General features: G+C 46.3%; 1 pseudogene; it reads left to right on the forward strand.

Moving 5' to 3' along the window:
* Positions 1-18,296, forward strand: part of LOC119967539 — a 112,794-nt pseudogene that overhangs the window by 37,907 nt on the left and 56,591 nt on the right.

An 18,296-nucleotide genomic window follows, 5' to 3' on the forward strand; every position in this document is an offset into this window, starting at 1 on the left:
GTTGGTAGGATTTCACAAGCCCAGGCCAGATGGTGGGGGGTTAATGTAATGCGACATGAATCCCAGGTCCCGGTTGAGGCCGCACTTATGTGTGCGGAACTTGGCTATAAGTTTCTCCTCGGCGAATCATGCTTTGTCACGCGTCCTGCAGGCTGTCTTGGAGAACGCTTACCCGGAGATTAGAGGCTGAATGCCCTTGACTGCTGAAGAGTTTATCGACTGGAAGGGAATATTCCTGCCTGGTGATTGTCGCGTGATGTCCGTTCATTCGTTGTCGCAGCGTCTGTATGGTCTTGCCAATGAACCACGCTTTGGGACATCCTATCCTGCAGCGTATGAGGTAGACAAAGTTGGCCGAGTCGCACGAGTGTGTACTGCGTACCTGGTGGGTGGTGTTCTCACGTGTAATGGTGGTACTGTCAATGATCTGGCACATCTTGCAGAGATTGCCATGGCAGGGTTGTGTGGTGGCGTGGTCGCTGTTCTGAAGGCTGGGTAGTTTGCTGCAAACAATTGTTTGTTTGATGTTGCGCAGTTTGAAGGCAAGTAGTGAGGGTGTGGAGATGACCGTGGCAAGATGTTCATCTTCATCGATGACGTGTTGAAGGCTGCGAAGAAGATGTCGTAGTTTCTCCGCTCCGGGAAAGTACTGGACGCCGAAGGGTACTCTGTCGGTTGAGTCCCGTGTTTTCTTCTGAGGAGGTTGGTGCGCTTTTTTGCTGTGGCGCGTTGGAACTGTCGATCGATGAGTCGAGCGCCATATCCCGTTTATATGAGGGTATCTTTCAGCGTCTGTAGATGTCTGTTACGCTCCTCCTCGTCTGAGCACATCCTGTGTATACGGAGGGCTTGTCCATAGGGCATGGCTTCTTTAATGTGTTTAGGGTGGAAGCTGGAGAAGTTGAACATTGTGAGGTTATCCGTGGGCCTGCGGTAAAGCGAAGTGCTGAGGTGACCGTCCTTGATGGAGACGAGTGTGTTCAAGAATGCAGCTGATTTTGGAGAGTAGTCCATGGTGAGTCTGGTGGTGGGATGGAACTTATTGATGTCATCATGTAGTCGTTTCAGTGATTCATCGCCGTGGGTCCAAAGGAAAAAAATGGCATGTGATATATCTGGTGTACAACGTCGGTTGAAGGTCCTGTGCGGTGAGGAGGTCTTGTTCAAACTTGTGCATGAAGATGTTGGCGTATTGAGGTGTGAATTTGGACCTCATGACTGTTCCGTGAGTCTGGATGAAGAACTTGTTGTCGAAGGTGAAGACGTTATGATCCAGAATGAAGCGGATGAGTTGCAAAGTTGCGTCTGGAGATTGGCAGTTGTCGGTGTTGAGTAATGAGGCTGTTGCAGCAATGCCATCGTCATGGGGGATGCTGGTGTAGAGTGCCTAGACGTCCATTGTGACGAGGAATGTTCCTGGTCCATGAGTGCTGAGTTTCTGTAGGAAGTCCGTCGTGTCGCGACAGAAGCTGGGCGTACCTTGTACGATGGGTTTCAAAGTGTCCTCGATATAGCCAGAGAGGTTCTCACACAGCGTCCCATTGCCTGAAACGATAGGACGGCCTGGTGAGTTGGCCTTGTGCATTTTTGGGAGGCAGTAGAGATCTCCAATGTGGGGAGTGAGGATGAGAGCACGTAGGGTGCTCTGAAGGTCTGGATCCAAGGTCATGATCAGTCTGTTGAGTTGGCGGATGTGTTCCTTGGTCGGATCTGGGGGTAACTGTCTGTGGTGTTCCTGGTTGTTGAGTTGTTGGTATACTTCTTTGCAGTAGTCCGTTCTGTTCAGTATGACGGTGGCCCCTCCTTTGTCTGCTGGTTTGATGACGATGTTGCGGTTGGTCTTGAGAGCGCGGATGGCGTTGTGTTGTGCTTGGGTGACGTTCAGGGCTGTCTTGTGAATGCACACATGAGTGCAGCCTCAACAGGGACCTGGGATTCATGTCGCATTGCATTCATCCCCCACCATCTGGCCTGGGCGTGCAAAATCCTACCCACTGTCCTGGCTAGAGACAATTCACACTTCTTTAACCTGGGGTTACCCCTACCTTTGGTTCTGTAAAGATTTAATTACCTGAAAATGCTTGCATTCTAAGTATTGTCTGGCATCTTTGAATTGATCTATATATATGTTTCTGGAACATACCTCTTCATTCACCTGAGGAAGGAGCAGTGCTCCGAAAGCTAGTGTTTGAAACAAACATGTTGGACTTTAACCTGATGTTGTAAGACTTCTTACTGTATCTCGACCAAGCTAGCTCTGATCCATGTGTAGGAAGTGTTGAATGATTTGTACACCCTGACTGCCACTACAGCTATCACCAGTGGAAAGAGGCAAAGTGCTGATGTCTCGTGTGTTTTATAGATGGAAGCCCCCCTCTGGTGTCCTGTCTTGTGATTGGTGGTGTTTGTTCTGTATATTGATTGGCTCACCTGTCACTGCCTGCTTTTACCTCATGATGTGCATGGGTGGTACATATTATGACATCCCCTCTTTTTAAAAAAAAATTGTCGGCTGCTTAGAGCAGAAATGACATATTTACAAGAGTAATTATATACAAAATGGGTGAGTGGATGGATATGTACATGTAAGGTGTCTAGCGGGCAGAAACATAACATCATATATGCAAGGAACTATCTATAAGTCCAGTCGTTGAGGCTGTCGACGGATTCTTGTGGACCGCCTGAGAGGTGAAGGCGGAGATGATGGTGTCTTGACCGGTTGGCATGCAGCCAGATTAGTGGCTTCATGAAACGAGGTGTCCGGATCGGGCAGAATGACATCTGGGAAAGTGAGATCCGGTGGTGGGCAGGCAAGTTTGCGTAATGCTGGCAGGGGAACCGTTGCTTGAGGACCCCAGTGACTGCTCGATAATGTTTCTCATGTGGCAGCGTGGTTTCCATTATATGACAGCATAAGAGGACGGCACGGAAGCACAGTGGTTAGTACTGTTGCTTCACAGCGTCAGGGTCCTAGTTTTGATTCTCTGTTTGGGTCATTATCTGTGTGGAGTCTGCAGGTTCTCCCTGTGTCTGCGTGCGTTTCCTCTGGGTAAACCGGTTTCCTCCCACAAGTCCCGAAAGACGTGCTGTTAGTAATTTGGACATTCTGAATTCTCTCTGCCAGGACTACTTCTGTGCTCACTGGAGTATATGTCGTAATTTGCCATGGTCTCTTGCATTCTGCATAGCATCATCATCATGATGTAACAACAAATCCCAAACCAACTTTATAAATCAAACCGCCCAACAATCCACATAGAAGCTGTTACATGTTTCCATTCAACATACAGGTACCAATCATATGACAAGGATTGGTAAAATAATAGTGAGTTCTTTATTTGAAGATACGACTATATACAATGTTAACTGGGAGGCCGAGTATACAAACTTGTGTACCCGAACAGGCGCGAGAACTAGGAGCTTTTCACTGTAACTTCATTGCAGTGTTAATGTAAGCCAACTTGTGACAATAAAGAGATTATTATTCTAACGAGGATAAAGGGAGGAGGCAACCCATTATATGTCCTATGATCATCTGGGACTTTTGCAAATTTACCTTACCTAATCATGCAAAATGCTATACGCATGCAAGTTATTTCTTTGTTCAGATGTTGCCTCAGCTATTCAGTATTTCTCTCAATTTTTTCTGCTAACTCTTAACTTCAAGTTCAAGCCCAGAGCCATCTCCCTGTAGCCAATAGGTTTGTGAGAACTCATTGTATCTGTGCATGCTTTTTGCCCCATTCTATTTGTTAACTCTGATGTTAGGCAGTGAAATATGACCAGAGGAAATCTCTCCCTCCTTCCCCCAGCTCTGATCCCTGCTGCTCTCCGAGAAATAAAGTCAGCAGCACAGAAGGTGTACCCACACCAGATAGACTGCAAGAAGGTGAGTCACCCCTTCTGAAGGGCAATAAGAGATTAGCAGCAAAAGTGTCACCCATATCCAATGAAAGAATAACAAAAATGTGACCAGAGTAGGTGCAAATGATAACTGAATAATCAGGCAAACTTTTAATATGGGAAGCAATACTTGAATCCAAATCTAAAAGGCCCAGCCATGCCATCCTGTGAATTTAACCCATTGAAGGTTCAGCTTTACTCAAAAGCAGCATTTTCAACATATTGTAGCAGGGTACCATAATCCCTCTTGACACCACGGTCTGTAATGTGACTGTGCTGCATATGAGACATGATCACAGATGGATGACTTGGAGACAGAAAGGAAAGAATTACAGATCAGTGGAGCTTCGATTGGCAGGAAGTGAATCAAATGCCCTTCAGATATGTGGTGTGATGACTTGTGTTTTTCATTTGAACAAGTGATTTGTGTACAGTCACAAGTGTAACTTGGCAAGAGTTTTCTCAGTGCCATGTGTTTAAGGTAATGTAGTCTGAAAACATGTTTTATGTGTAGTGTGAATTTAAAAATATTGAACAGTATGCACTTTAAAATTAAGACATTATTTTTGTTTAGGTGCTTGCTTCAGACTGAAATATCCTGAACTGGCTTTGGCAGTTGAAAGTTGTTTGAAAGGATTGCTGCTTTCATTTTGCTGCGATAATTACCGAGATGAGCAGGTGCTGCAGACTTTGATGTCTCGATATTTCAGTTCAGGAAGACGACCCCAAATTAACCTGTGTGAGTTTGCAAATCAAGAGTACAATGTAAAAGGCAGGTATGTTTTGAGATTCTTCATTCTTAAATACTTCACATTTCATTGAAGCTTTATCACAGCAAAATGTTGTAAAATAAACAATGAGGTGAGCAATATTAATTAGGTACACTGTTAAGATAGCGGCACAATTATTTGTATAAACTTATCTACTTTGTGAGCAGGAAATGACCGTTGGAGAGCAGTTGATGCTTTGCTCGTGTATGTGGCATTATAGTATTCTACTGTACAGTGGTTGTTCCAACTCGTACGTTTGAGTCATTCATGTAATAGTTCAGTCTCGTGATAGAGAAATAAAATATGGCGCATTGTTCATGGTTCAAAGGGATATCCCAACAAAACCTTTTAAATTGTTATTCACTTTGTTGACCTGCATGGCAAAATACTTTGTGCTCGGTAATACTCAAAGTGATACTAATAATTCAGTCAGTTAGGTGACAGTACACAAATTTATGGAAAGCTGCACAGCAGGAATACATCACAAAATAGCTGCTGATACTTTGATCCGTGATGTAGTTCTTTATTATATTCATTGGCCTAAAATTCAGGATGGCGAGCAGTTGGTGTCCATCATCCGAGAGTCAGCAGGGTTTCGCATCCCCACTGACTCCAGCAGGCCCACTGCCACTTATTTATTTATTATTTTTATTTTATAAATTTAGAGTACCCAATTCATTTTTTTTCCCCAATTAAGGGGCAATTTAGTGTAGCCAATCCAACCACCCTGCACATCTTTGGGTTGTGGGGGAGAAACCCATGCAAACACGGGGAGAATGTGCAAACTCCACACGGACAGTGACCCGGGGCCGAGATCGAACCTGGGAGGCACCGTGTGGCAGCAGTGTTAGCCATTGCGCCACCATACTGTCCTAGGCCCTCTGCTATTTCATACTTAAATCAGTGTTGATTGGCAGCAGGCGAGACTTCCATCTGCATTTCGACAGAGGTCCTGCCTTGGAGCGCTGTCAGCCAATCTGATTGGCCGACAGCTCTCCAACCCACCCAGGCGCAATGTTGCAGTGGCCAGAAGAGTTACGGCAGGGCCGTGCCTCAGATTAGGTTCCGGGACTGCACTTCTGGTAAGTACCGGGGTCGCAAAAACGGGAGGGTAGGGGGTCGCAAGGTGAATTTGCTGTCATGGAGTATGCTCAGTAAGAAGTCTTACAACACCAGGTTAAAGTCCAACAGATTTGTTTCGAATCAGGAGCTTTCGGGGCGCAGGTCCTTCCTCAGGTGAATGAAGAAGTAGGTTCCAGAAACACATATATAGATAAAGTCAATGATGCAAAACGTTACTTTGAATGTGAATCTTTGCAGGTAATTAAGTCTTTACAGATCCAGACAGAGCGACTGGTAGAGAGGGATAATCACAGATTTAAAAGGTGTGAATTGGCTCAAGCCAGGGCAGTTGGTAGCATTTTGCAAGCCCAGGCCAGATGGTGCGGGGTGAATGTAATGCGACATGAATCCAATGTCCCGGTTGAGGCCGTACACATGTATGCGGAACTTGGCTACAAAGAACGCCGGCATCTTCACATCATGGGGTATGCTGGAGGTAGAGGGAGGACCAGAGTTCTCCGGTCCCTGAGGGGAGGGTACCCAAGTTTGAAAGGGCCTTCCAATTGACTCCTCCCCCTCCCCCTCACCCCTGACTTTGCAGCCCAATCTCGAGTGTGAGAACTTTTTTTTGTTTCTCATCGGCATTCACCGGGCACCTGTCAGCCTAAAAATTGAAGCTGGGCATCTCAGGACCTTAATTGGTATGGGTGGGCTTCACATCTGATGCCCAATCCGACCCGTCACAAAATTGTATCTGGGTCATGGGTGCTATTTAAACTCTTCCCCCCCCCCCCCCCCCCCCATCTCAAAATCTGCCAGAGTAGGGAGTGGGGGGGGGGTCAGAGGTGTAAAATGCTGGTCATTGTTTTTGAAGTTTCAGTGCAGAGACTACAACAAAATCTAAATTGAATTTGAACTTTTTCTCATTAAAGTGCTGTTCGTCATCCAGATTTCCCAACAGTTTTTGATTCCTTAGAAATGAGAAACCCAGTGGTGGCAAGCTGTTTGATTGATTAGAGGAGCATAGAAAGAATCCTGCTAATTAAAGTAAGCCCTTTTGCACATTTCTTTCTGTAGAATTCCATTTTTGCCTGTCCTGTTTTGAAATTGGGACGATGATTGACTGAACAAAGCTAAGTTGTATTTTAAGTGGTGAATTGCATTTTTGGACCAAGTTTAACATTGAACTAACTGTGGTGCTTAGTTCAGTGGGTAGCAATCTCACCTCTTGGTCAGAAGGTCATGAATTTAAGTCACTCTCCAAGACTTGAACATGCAATCCAGACAGACACCTCAGTGAGGGAGTGCCAAGTTGCCTGAGGTGTTTAGAGCGAGATTTTAAACCAAGGATCCATTTGCCTGTTCAGGTCAAAATAAAATATTGCATGGTTGTGGTTTAAATGAAGCGTGGAATTTTCCCACTGCCATGTAAAACATTCTTCCTACAACCGGAACAAGTGAAAATGGATGGATACTCATTTAGTACATTGCTGTTTGTCTTCCTACAAATGAATGCCAAAGTAACAATAGTGACTACTGTTGGAAATGCAGCTCTAGGATCGGGCTCATCAGTCATGCAAAAACCCACAGAACCCATGACCAGTGACACAGGAGTTCCTTAGATGGCCAATCATATTCGTTAGCGAGTGATTACCGAAGAAAAATAATCATCTGTGATATAAGGTAGAATGTATAATATTGGGCGGGATTCTCCGATCCTGGGGCTAAGTGTTGACGCCAGCGTAAATGCCGGAGCGTTTTACGATGGCGTCATCTGGCCCCTAGGATCAACGATCCTGTGGCGCACAGGGGGCCAACACTGCTCCAGCTGCCGATTTGGGCATCAGCACGGGCGTGCGGGTCCATGCATGCGCTCCACGGCCGGCGAGTGTTTGCGCATGCGCGTGGGTTTCCATTTCTGCGGCGGTCCTGACGCAACATGGCGGAGACCTATTGCTTTTCAGAGTCGCCAGGTATCAGATGATACTACCACAAGGTTCAACCGGATATTGATCAAAGACCCAACAACTAGTCTGTTAGTTCAAGTTCAACAATAGTTTATTTACACACAAGATCAACTCACACATACAACATGAAAACACTACAAGCTAAACTACACCTAACACGACAACAAACTGTACTTAACTTTCAGGCACCTGGCTTGGGCAGAAGAACAGACCCTTTGTTCGGATCTGGAGTGGCTGGGTCTGGAGAAGTAACTTCGGTTCTGCTCGGCTCATCCGTCTGGTAGCGATCGTTGATCTTGATCTTGCTTCTGGTCGTGGTGCTGCAGTTGGCTTCAGGTATAGGCCGGGCCGAAGAGTGCCGGTGTGCCAGGGCCAAAAGAGATCGAACACATGCAGTGTCTCGCTTTATCTTTTGGGGTTCGCGCTCTTTTGGGCGGTCCTTAGCTTTGGACCCAATAATTCGGCAGGCTTCGATTACTGCCGTCAATTTGAACCAATAAAGGGGCAGGTGCCTTGATAGCTGGGCGTGTCCTCAGCGGTCATTGGCCTTGGCTGTTTGGGCTTCCTGGGTGAAGGGAGTGGTGCCGATGTGTCTGGAATTGTATCTGATACCTGAGTACCGGTCCTTTGTCCTGGGGAAATGGGCCATTAGAATGCAAATCGGCTGGGGATTTCAATACTGTCTGGTTCTCTGTCAGCAAATATACATTCAGGCTCTGAGTTTGCCTGAATCCTGTATTGGCCATATTTCCCTTGATTCTTTCCAAGTATCCATGTTTCCTTTGTAAGTGGCCATCCCAGATGGCTGCAGGAGGAACATAGGCCCCCACTGGGATAAGCCCGCCTGCCGATCGGTAGGCCCCAATCGCCGGCCAGGCCACCATAGAGGCTCTCCCCGGAGAATCGGTGGAGCGGCATTGGAGCAGTGGAGCGTGATTTCCCCCCCCCCCAAGGCGATTCTCCGACCCCACGCCGGGTCGGAGAATCCCACCTATTGAATTCCAGCTGTGGATTTTCTGGTGCCTGAAGCATGCGTCAGGTATGGTTTCAGAATCCTGCACTATGAGCAGGAGCACACATGTTGAACAGATAAAGTTATGAATTTGTAGCTGCCATTTTCACTTCCTGCAAATGCAGTTCCTTTTCGGCATCTAGCTGAGATTACAGAATTATCTGCATTAGAATTCAAGTGTCAAGGTAAACAAGCAGTGCAGAATTTTCTATCCAATAAGCTTAAAGGTGTGGGAAATCCCACAGGGCTTGGTGGCCTCCTTGGCTGGACAATGTGTTGCACTCCCAACTCTTCAATCTCTTCTTCGATATCATGGTGAAAGAACCCGCAAGAGACATGCCAACAGGCATCAACATTAGGTTCCTTTCAGGGAAGCTCTTCAATCTCTGTAGATTGCAGGCCTCTCCCAAAGTCACAGAGGCAGCAATCAGAAAAAGAAAAAAACATTTGAAGTGAAAAACTTTTGCTACTATTAAGGTGATTATTTTTTCCATTTGGCCAATAGATAAACACAGTGTTTATGTTATAGGCATATGATCTTCCTTGCGCTGTTTTTCCATAAGTTCTCAACCCACACAATGGGCGCGATTCTCCGTTGCACACGACGGGTCGGAGAACAGTGGGAGGGCGTCCCCGACATTTTTCACGCCCCCCCCGCTGCCGCCCCACGACACGTATCGCTGCTCGCCGTTTTTTACGGCGAACAGCGATTCTCCCCAGGCCGATGGGCCGAAGACCCAAGCCTTTACGACCGTTTTTACGGCAGCAAACACACCTGCTTGCTGCCGTCGTAAAAATGGCCGCAACATGCCTGTTCTGGGCATCCAGGGCCCCGATTGGCACGGCATTACCACGGCCGTGCCAAAGGGGGCATGGGCCCACGATCGGTGGGCACCGATCGCGGGCAGTGCGTCCCTAACGGACGCACTCTTTCTCCCTCCGCCGCCCTGCAGGATCAGTCTGCGGGGCGGTCGAGGGAGATGACGGCCCCGCGCATGCGCAGGTTGGAGCCGTCCAATCCGCGCATGCGCGGCTGACGTCATCGTGCGCATCAGCCGGCGTGACGCTTGGCGCGCGGACTTAGCGACGGTCGCAAAGCCTGCGATGCCGTGCTTCACGGGACCCCGCTGCTAGCCCCGCCCGGGGGGGGGAGAATCGGGTCCCGGGAGGGGGCGCAGAGGCTGCCGTGAAACACGGCCAGTTTCATGGCAGCCTCTACGACTCGCCGCATTTGCGGAGAATCGCGCCCGATGTTCCACACACAGCATTTAAGAGGAAATCTGTCTCGTAAATATTCAATGTTGCAAATTTTGGTTTGTTGGTCAGTGTTAATTTTGTTGCAATCCAAGATGTGGTTCACTAAATTTTGTTTCTGTAGAAGCATTTTAATATATATAAAATGTTAGCTGAGTTATCAAACATGGATGGAATGGATTAATTTCATTGTAGTAGCTAATGTGTAAAAAAAGGAAGACTTGTATCTGGATAACACGAGACATCCCAAACCACTTCACAGCCAATGAAGTACTACTGAAATACCGACATAATAGAGCAAACAGCTAAGTTACACAAGTCACAAAACATTTGTTTGCAGGTACAGTATGTAATCAAGAAGACTAATGGAATGCCATCCTTTAGTACGAGAAGAATTGAACATAAAAGTAAGATGTTATGCTTCAGTTATATGGGGTGGGAGAAGAGAGACCACCTATCGAATACTGTGTGCAGTTTGATCTTCTTATTTAAGGAAGGATGCAAATGCATTGGAGGTGGTTCGGAGGAGGCTTTCTAGATGGATACCGGGCCTGTCTTATGAGGATAGATTAGAAAGACTGCGCTTGTTTGCCCTGGCGTTTAGAAGAGTGAGGCGTAACATGATTGAAGTAAATAGGATGCTGAGTGATATTGACAAGGTGTACGCGGAAATGATATTTCTTGTTGTGAGTGAGTCCAGAACTAGGGGCCACTATTTTTTTAAAGGAGGTGTCACCCTAATAGGACAGAGATCAGGAGAATTTATTTCTCTCAGAAGGTTGTGCGATCTTGGAATTCTTTGCCTCAGCAGGTGGCGGAGGTAGGGTCATCAAATGTTTTTAAGGCCGAGGTAGACAGATTCTTATTGGGCAATAGAATCAAAGGTTATCGGGGTAGACGGAAATGTGGAAGTCAATGCAAACAGATTTCTGTTGGTTCTTTTGCAAATCAACTTAAATCAGGGCCTCTGGTTCTCAATCCTTTTTACCAAAAGTACAGTTTTACTCTATTCTGTCAGAGCCCCTGATGATTTTGAATATCTCTATCAGATCTCCTGTGTACCTTCTCACAACTTCTCCAATCTATCCAAATAACTGCTCCCCTGCTCTGTCATTCCATAAGATTATGACTGATCTGGTTGTGGGCTCAACTCCACTCTTTTGTCTTCCCCTGTAACTCCCCATAACGCTTGACTCATCATATTTAATTTGGAAGATTATTCCCAATTTCCAACTATGCTTACCTCAGTATCCTGAGATGCATCTCATTCAATCCAGGTGACTTAATAACTTTAAGTGCTGCTAGTCTTTCTTAATGCTTATCAATTGTAAGTGCATTCTCTGTCTCAAGTCTATAGAATACACCAGTGGTGTAATGGTGCCTCTAAATAAGTAAATTCTGTCGTTGGGCCTCCTCTATCTACAGAATTATAATGACATTGCAGCCGCCGCTCCTCCTTCATTTCCGTCTCTATTGTTATGGCGCAGCAAACGGAAAGTGCTGAGCTGCCCGAATCCCAGAGGGGAACTTGAAACAACTGCCAGAAGGGTTTTGCAATTTGTGTATTATGACGGGGTTTTCTGAAATCAGGAAGAAACTTCTTAGATCAGTTGTGGTGATTTTACATTAAAGGTAAACATTTATTAAAGCAAAGAAATAAAAAATACTCTTCAAACACGAGATTACGTACACACATTTGACAGTACTTTTAAAACATTTCCAAGAAGATCTTGCCTTAAAATAGACTTAGAGCTCCCCCCCCCACTTCCCCTTCTGATGGCAGCAATTCTTATAGTTTTTCTAATCTGTAAAATTCCAGTAACTTTACCACACAATGTGCTGCTCCTGTTAAGCTGTTCTCTGAGGGTAACAGTAAACTGGTGGTTTTGCAAAAAATAAAACGGGACACATAGGGTGGGATGGTGCATTATTCTTTTTTTTTTAAATTTAGATTACCCAATTATTTTTTCCAATTAAGGGGCAATTTAGCATGGCCAATCCACCTACTCTGCACATTTTTGGGTTGTGGGGGCGAAACCCACGCAGACACGGGGAGAATGTGCAAACTCCACACGGACAGTGACCCAGAGCCGGGATCGAACCTGGGACCTCAGCACCGTGAGGCGGTTGTGCTAACCACTAGGCCACCATGCTGCCCTTGGGATGGTGCATGATTTATTTATTATGAAAATTGCATGAAGTTGAATGAACATTGGGTATAGTGTAAAATGTCCTGAATAAAAATATTTTTAAAAACAGTAAACTGGTTCTCCAGATCTAACCTTGCCCATACTCTATCTTCTTTGATATCTTAACAATCACCACCTGACTTCTTTAAGATCTCAACAACTACTACACACATGCACACACACACACACACACACACACACACAGTCTTCAATGTTCCTGCTAGAAAGTGGGATTAAAGTGAGCGACTGATTCTTTTATCTCTTATTTCACCGGCACAGACACAATGGGCAAACACCTCTTACTGTCCCATAACTTTTCTGCAGTTACTATTGGTTTCTTATATCTGTTGCCCTCTTTGTTTCCTATTCCAAGATGGTGGTGGTTTGAATGCTGTTTCTCGAGCACACTGATATCAATTCTCTCTTTCTAGAGCAACAGCAGAGCTTATGAAATTATGCGACAGCAAAAACCACCTGTGAACTGTAGAGAAGCCTTTACTGCAGCAGGTGACCAGGTCTTCTTCAACCGCTACTACTCCTCAGAATCAGACAGGGCAAGATACTTGGGTGGTGATGTTGAATCGGAAATCAGGTTTGCAAATTTCTGTATCATAGACATAGAATTTACAGTGCAGAATGAGGCCATTCGGCCCATCAAGTCTGCACCGGCCCTTTGAAAGAGCACCTCACTTAACTCCCAGTAACCCAGCAACCCCACCCAACCCCTTTGGACACGAAGGACAATTTAGCATGATCAATCCACCTAACCCGCACATCTTTGGACTGTGGGAGGAAACAGGAGCACTCGGAGGAAACCCACGAAGACACGAGGAGAACGTGCAGACTGCACAGACAGTGACCCAGCGGGGAATCGAACCTGGGACCCTAAAGCTGCAAAGCAATGTGCTAACCACTGTGCTACCATAATGTATCAACTATCTTAGTATTGCAACCTCTTAAAAATATGCAGGCTGGAGCAAAAGGTCTTTAAAGGTACTCTGGGAGTTCAATCCTATTATTCCTCCTCCAAACCACCCCAGATTATCCTTATTTGGCTTGGTATATGTTCAATTATGGTTCAAAATTTTGAGGTGATAAACATGCTGACATTTGATACTGACATCAGTAAGAAAATTTACATTTGCATACACTGCTTGCTAATCTCATTTTCTGTTGCTCAACTATTTTCATCGCATTTTAGTGTTAACCTTTTATTTAATAATAAATTGTGGGTCCTCATGTTTAATATGGCTTTCCGCATCTGAATTTTTCTTAATCTGTAAATTTTTGATCTGCCATTTTTTCTTAGCAACTGTAATGCTTACTATCTGAAAGAAAAATGCAAACAGAATAATCTCTTCAGCTACTTCTTAATGTACCTCTTAATGCTTCCGTTACAGTTTATGCTTGAAGGCCTTAGCTTCTACTGAAAGCAAAAGAGTGACATTATTGAACTGAATTAGAATTATGCTGTCTAAGTGTGCACTGTACACCTAGAGCTGAATTTAATGCCCCCCACCCTTTCTTCCCTGGCATGACTTTGGAGGCATTTGGATGGATGAGAAGGTGTAAGATGGGAACCTCGCACCTTTCTGCCCTGCCCAATTATATCTGGGGTGGAAATGTTCACAGGCGGCCTTTAACCTGGATGCTAATTGAAGCCTTAAAGCAGGCAATTTATGCCCACTTAAAGGCCTCCTCCATCTGGAACTCAACCGGGATGGGTGTGAGAGTTACCGCACATACCTTTCCAAGGAGGGACCCTCCTTCAAAGGCACTTGGTGCTTGGTCAAGGATCCTGGCATCAGGAAATTGGATGCACCATTGAGAGTCACCTTTCTGCCTTTCCTTGTAACCTCCCTCCACTTTCAACCAGTGAACCCCTCCCCACGATTCCCAGACCGCCCCCACTCACTTGTGGTTTGGTTCTTTTCTCAGTCCTCGGCCTCAGGTGGGCTGCTTCTTGTGGCACTGATAGGAAACGGACTGCTGTTAGCCTCTGATTGTCCGGATGCAGGAAGTTTGTCCTGAATCTCAGTAAAGCCTGACATTGACCAGTTAATTGCTCGATGGGGACATCATTTCAGCTGGCCTTACCCAAGGGAAGAGATAAGTGGCCGCCACTAGTTTTCTAGCTGGTGGGCAAGACACCCATTGTCAACATTAGATTTTGTCCCTTATTTCCTGAAAAACATCAGTATCATGTGACCTGCGCATGTTAGCACGAGCACAATAACATTACCGATAGAAGCAGGAGTAAACCACAGGGCATTTTGAACCTGTTCATTCAATATAATCATGGCTAATCTTCGGTTTCAACTTCACTTTCCCACATGCTCCCCATATCCATCGACACTTGAGAGATGAAAAATCTGACTATCCTAGTCTTAAATACTTTCAATCACGTAGCATCCACAAACATCTGGAGTAGAGAACTTCAAACATTCACAACCCTTTGATTGAAGAGATTTTCCCTTATCTCAGTCCTAAACGATTGAGTCCTTGTCCTGAAACTATGTCCCGTGTTCTAGGTTCCCCAGGCAACAGAAACAACCTCTTCCTGTCTATCTAACCTGTCAAGACCCATCGGAATTATGTATGGTTCAATGATATTTATTATTATCTTTAGACAAGATCAAGGGAGATGTTGTGGAGCTTCATGGGCAGTCATGACTAAGGGCAAAGATTCTACTCGGTTAACAGTTCTGTAGAAGTATCATATGGACCTGAAGCATTAACTCTGTTCCTCTGTCCCCAGATACTGCCAGACCTGCTGAATTTATCCAACTTTTCTGTTTTTAGTTCTACCAAATCTCATTGTGTGGTAAATAATACACGTACTTGCTCCCACTTGCATGAAAACATTTAAAGGGACCACGTACTGAAAAAACTGGCTGTGCACAACAACTACATTTTAAAGGGAATGTTGACATGGAGGAGGAAAAAGGAAAGGATGGATAGTTGAGAGGAATAAAATGATGCATATAACACCTGGTGCACAAAGGACAATGAGGTTAAAAGTCTCTCAATACCCTTCTGGGTGAGGTCATTGGAGTTCTTCCTTCGGTGAACCCAAATCCTCTGGATCGGGTGGGATACCTCCTATCTTATGCCCAAATTGCAAGTCATATGATCGTAGCGGGGGAAGAGAGCCTCCAGTCTGTTCATATTGTGTACAGCAGGATGTCAGCTGCATCTCTATCCAAGTCTTGCTTCCTAGTGCACCCAGACATCCATTCATGGTTAACTTGCAAGTAGCCAAACAAAGTTTAGTCATCTTCATTGGAAATCGGTTGTGATCAGTGTTTTCACATCGCAGCTCACTTCAATGTCTGAAATACAATTCCTCATGTATTTTGAAAAACAAATACGTTTTCAAAAGTCTTGAATAAATAAAAGGTTATCAGGCGTGGTCACCAGGATTTTTGTCTCGCTTTGTTTTCAATCAAAGCAATGACCGGGACCATGCTAGTGGAGTTCAATTTAAAAGGCTTAAATTGGGAATCCACATATCAGTGGATTTCCTGTAAAGGTTAGTTAATGCCATGAAATCTGCATGACACACATTTCCAAAACCCTTATGTATCTGCCAAAGCCAGAGAATGACTGAGGCCAAAAGCAGTTAGACAAAAAACATTTTGTCACAATTCTAAAAGTTTATTGCCAGGATGAATTTGTATTGCAAAGCTTGTTGCTGAGGTTAGCAAGCCAGCCAGAAAACCCAATAATAATGATACTAGCCAGAAGTCTAGCCCCCCCTACCCGACCCCCACCTACTGTGCTCCATTTCACAATTTGTAAGCCATGGTGCTCATTCTCTAACCTCGCTGGGACGACAGACCATGCTTTGTTAAAATACCTGCCATTGAGCTGAAGGCTGGCTTGAAAACACAGGTCTTCAACTCATGATGTCACTGGGAGGTGTGGTTTCACCAGCAATACATCACGCTGCTAGGCCTCAATGATGCTTTCAATGTTGGACCATGCTGTAGCAGGCAGTGAAATTTCTCATGGCAGCTTAGGAACCCGATGCAGCCCTCTTTCTTTGTGCAGTCAGCAGAGAATGCTGCCACGGTTACAAAGGGGCATAACTGTAAGATTCAGGGTGGGAGATATAGGAGGGATGTCCGAGGTAGGTTCTTTACTCAGAGAGTGGTTAGGGTGTGGAATGGACTGCCTGCTGTGATAGTGGAGTCGGACACTTTAGGAACTTTCAAGCGGTTATTGGATAGGCACATGGAGCACACCAGAATGACAGGGAGTGGGATAGCTTGATCTTGGTTTCGGACAATGCTCGGCACAACATCGAGGGCCGAAGGGCCTGTTCTGTGCTGTACTGTTCCATGTTCTACTTCACCACTGACGACAAAATCAGGGTCAATGTGTTTGCGAACCTATTGTGCTAGCTGTTCAAAGTATGGTCATTGCTGAAGAACTAAATTGCGTTAAAGTTGATATGTTTTCCAAAAAAAAACATTTTTCGTCACTAAGATTTTTTGGTTTTACAGTCAGCTGGATGTGGAAGTGAATGAAAAAATGGCTCAGATGTTATTCTATCAACAGCAGTTGGAGTCAATAGAGAAAGGGATCCTAATAGTTCACAATCATATCAACAATGCACAAATGCAACGGAAACAAATCCAGGTCAGTAATTAAACGCCTAATGGAAAATATGGCTGATTATGTTTTTTTATATATTTAAGTAGCTTCTTCACAAAATATAAACCCAGGAATAATCTCATATATTTGATTTCTGTTTATTTCAGCAAAGAATAACCGAAATTGTGATAGAAATCGCAGATTTAGAAAGCATTGAGGAACTGCAATCAGTGGATATTCCCACGCTAGTAAGTGTCTTAATCAGTCATGAATTACTTGGGCGGGTTTCTCCGAGCCCGCGCCAGTTCGCGAACCCCCGAAAACCGCACGATTGCGGCGGGTGCCGCACGGCCTGGAGAATGGCCCGATGAGCAATTCTCCGGGCCCCCAACGATGCTGCGCCCTGGGTGGGCCGAAATCCCGACAGCGTGACCCTGAGGTCACACCGGCGTGGTTCTAATCTGATATAAAAAATTGTCTGCCAGTCGTGTTGATTGACGATGCGGCCGGAGGAGGTAGGGGTTGGCATGTCGGACCTTGGGCTGGCGTAACGGGCACGGACCTGGCTACGAGGGGGGTTGGGGGGGGGTTGGCCAGGGTCGGGAACGAGAGGCCAGGCCCCCCCCGCGTCTCCGGGGGGTTGGGGGGTGGGGAAGACGGCCGGGAACGCGCTGCCATGATAGGGCGGTGCCAATGCCACGGATGCCATTACGTCGGCTATGCTGATGCATTGGTTGAGTGCGGGATTTGGACCATTCGGATAGGTGCTGGTCCACCTCCCCCCCCCCTCCCCCCCCCCCCCCCCAACGGCCACAGACTGACGTGGAGTACCGCTGCAACGATGCCCATTGTGCGACCAGAGACGTGGTCAAGAGGTGTTTTGGGCTGCTGAAGATGTGCTTCGCGCCTGGACCGCTCTGGAGGGGCCCTCCAGTATCCGTCAAATAGGTTTGGCCACATCGTTGTGGTCTGCTGCGTCCTCCACAATATGGCCCAGCAAAGTGCCGATGTGCTGGAGATGGAGGAGGATCACGAGGAAGTGCACGCATCCCCAGATGAGGAGGACGGGGAGGTGGGGGGTATGTACGGGACATGGGGGCTGAACATGGGCAGGATGCTGCACAACGTCACCAGCAGGGCCTGCGAGCCCCCATTGCCTCCACCGCGGACGCCACCCGTGCGGTTTCGGCCTGGGTGGCACACATGAACGGCACCACTCCCTGCTCCTGCACGCAGATGCACTCCTCCACCTGCGTCTGCAGGTGCTTGAAACCGGCCGCCATCCCCTTCTTTCGTCCCTGGATCCCTGACTGCATCGGGTCTATTGGTAGGCGTGGAAATTCCAGAAACCCAGGAACGTCTGTGCGACCGCTAGTTCCAGGGACCAGGCTGCCCTCCAACCGTCTGGCCCCTCGGCTGCTCCTACCTCCACCTGCTGTACTGGAGCGGCTGTGTGGTGTTCACCAGTTAGTGTCCCGGAAGCCTCATCATTAAAGAGACCAACCGAGGTGATAGTCTCTGCGATGGTGGAGCATGTAGG

Source organism: Scyliorhinus canicula, chromosome 6 (assembly GCF_902713615.1).
Source record: "Scyliorhinus canicula chromosome 6, sScyCan1.1, whole genome shotgun sequence".
In the NCBI taxonomy this organism is placed as follows: domain Eukaryota; kingdom Metazoa; phylum Chordata; class Chondrichthyes; order Carcharhiniformes; family Scyliorhinidae; genus Scyliorhinus; species Scyliorhinus canicula.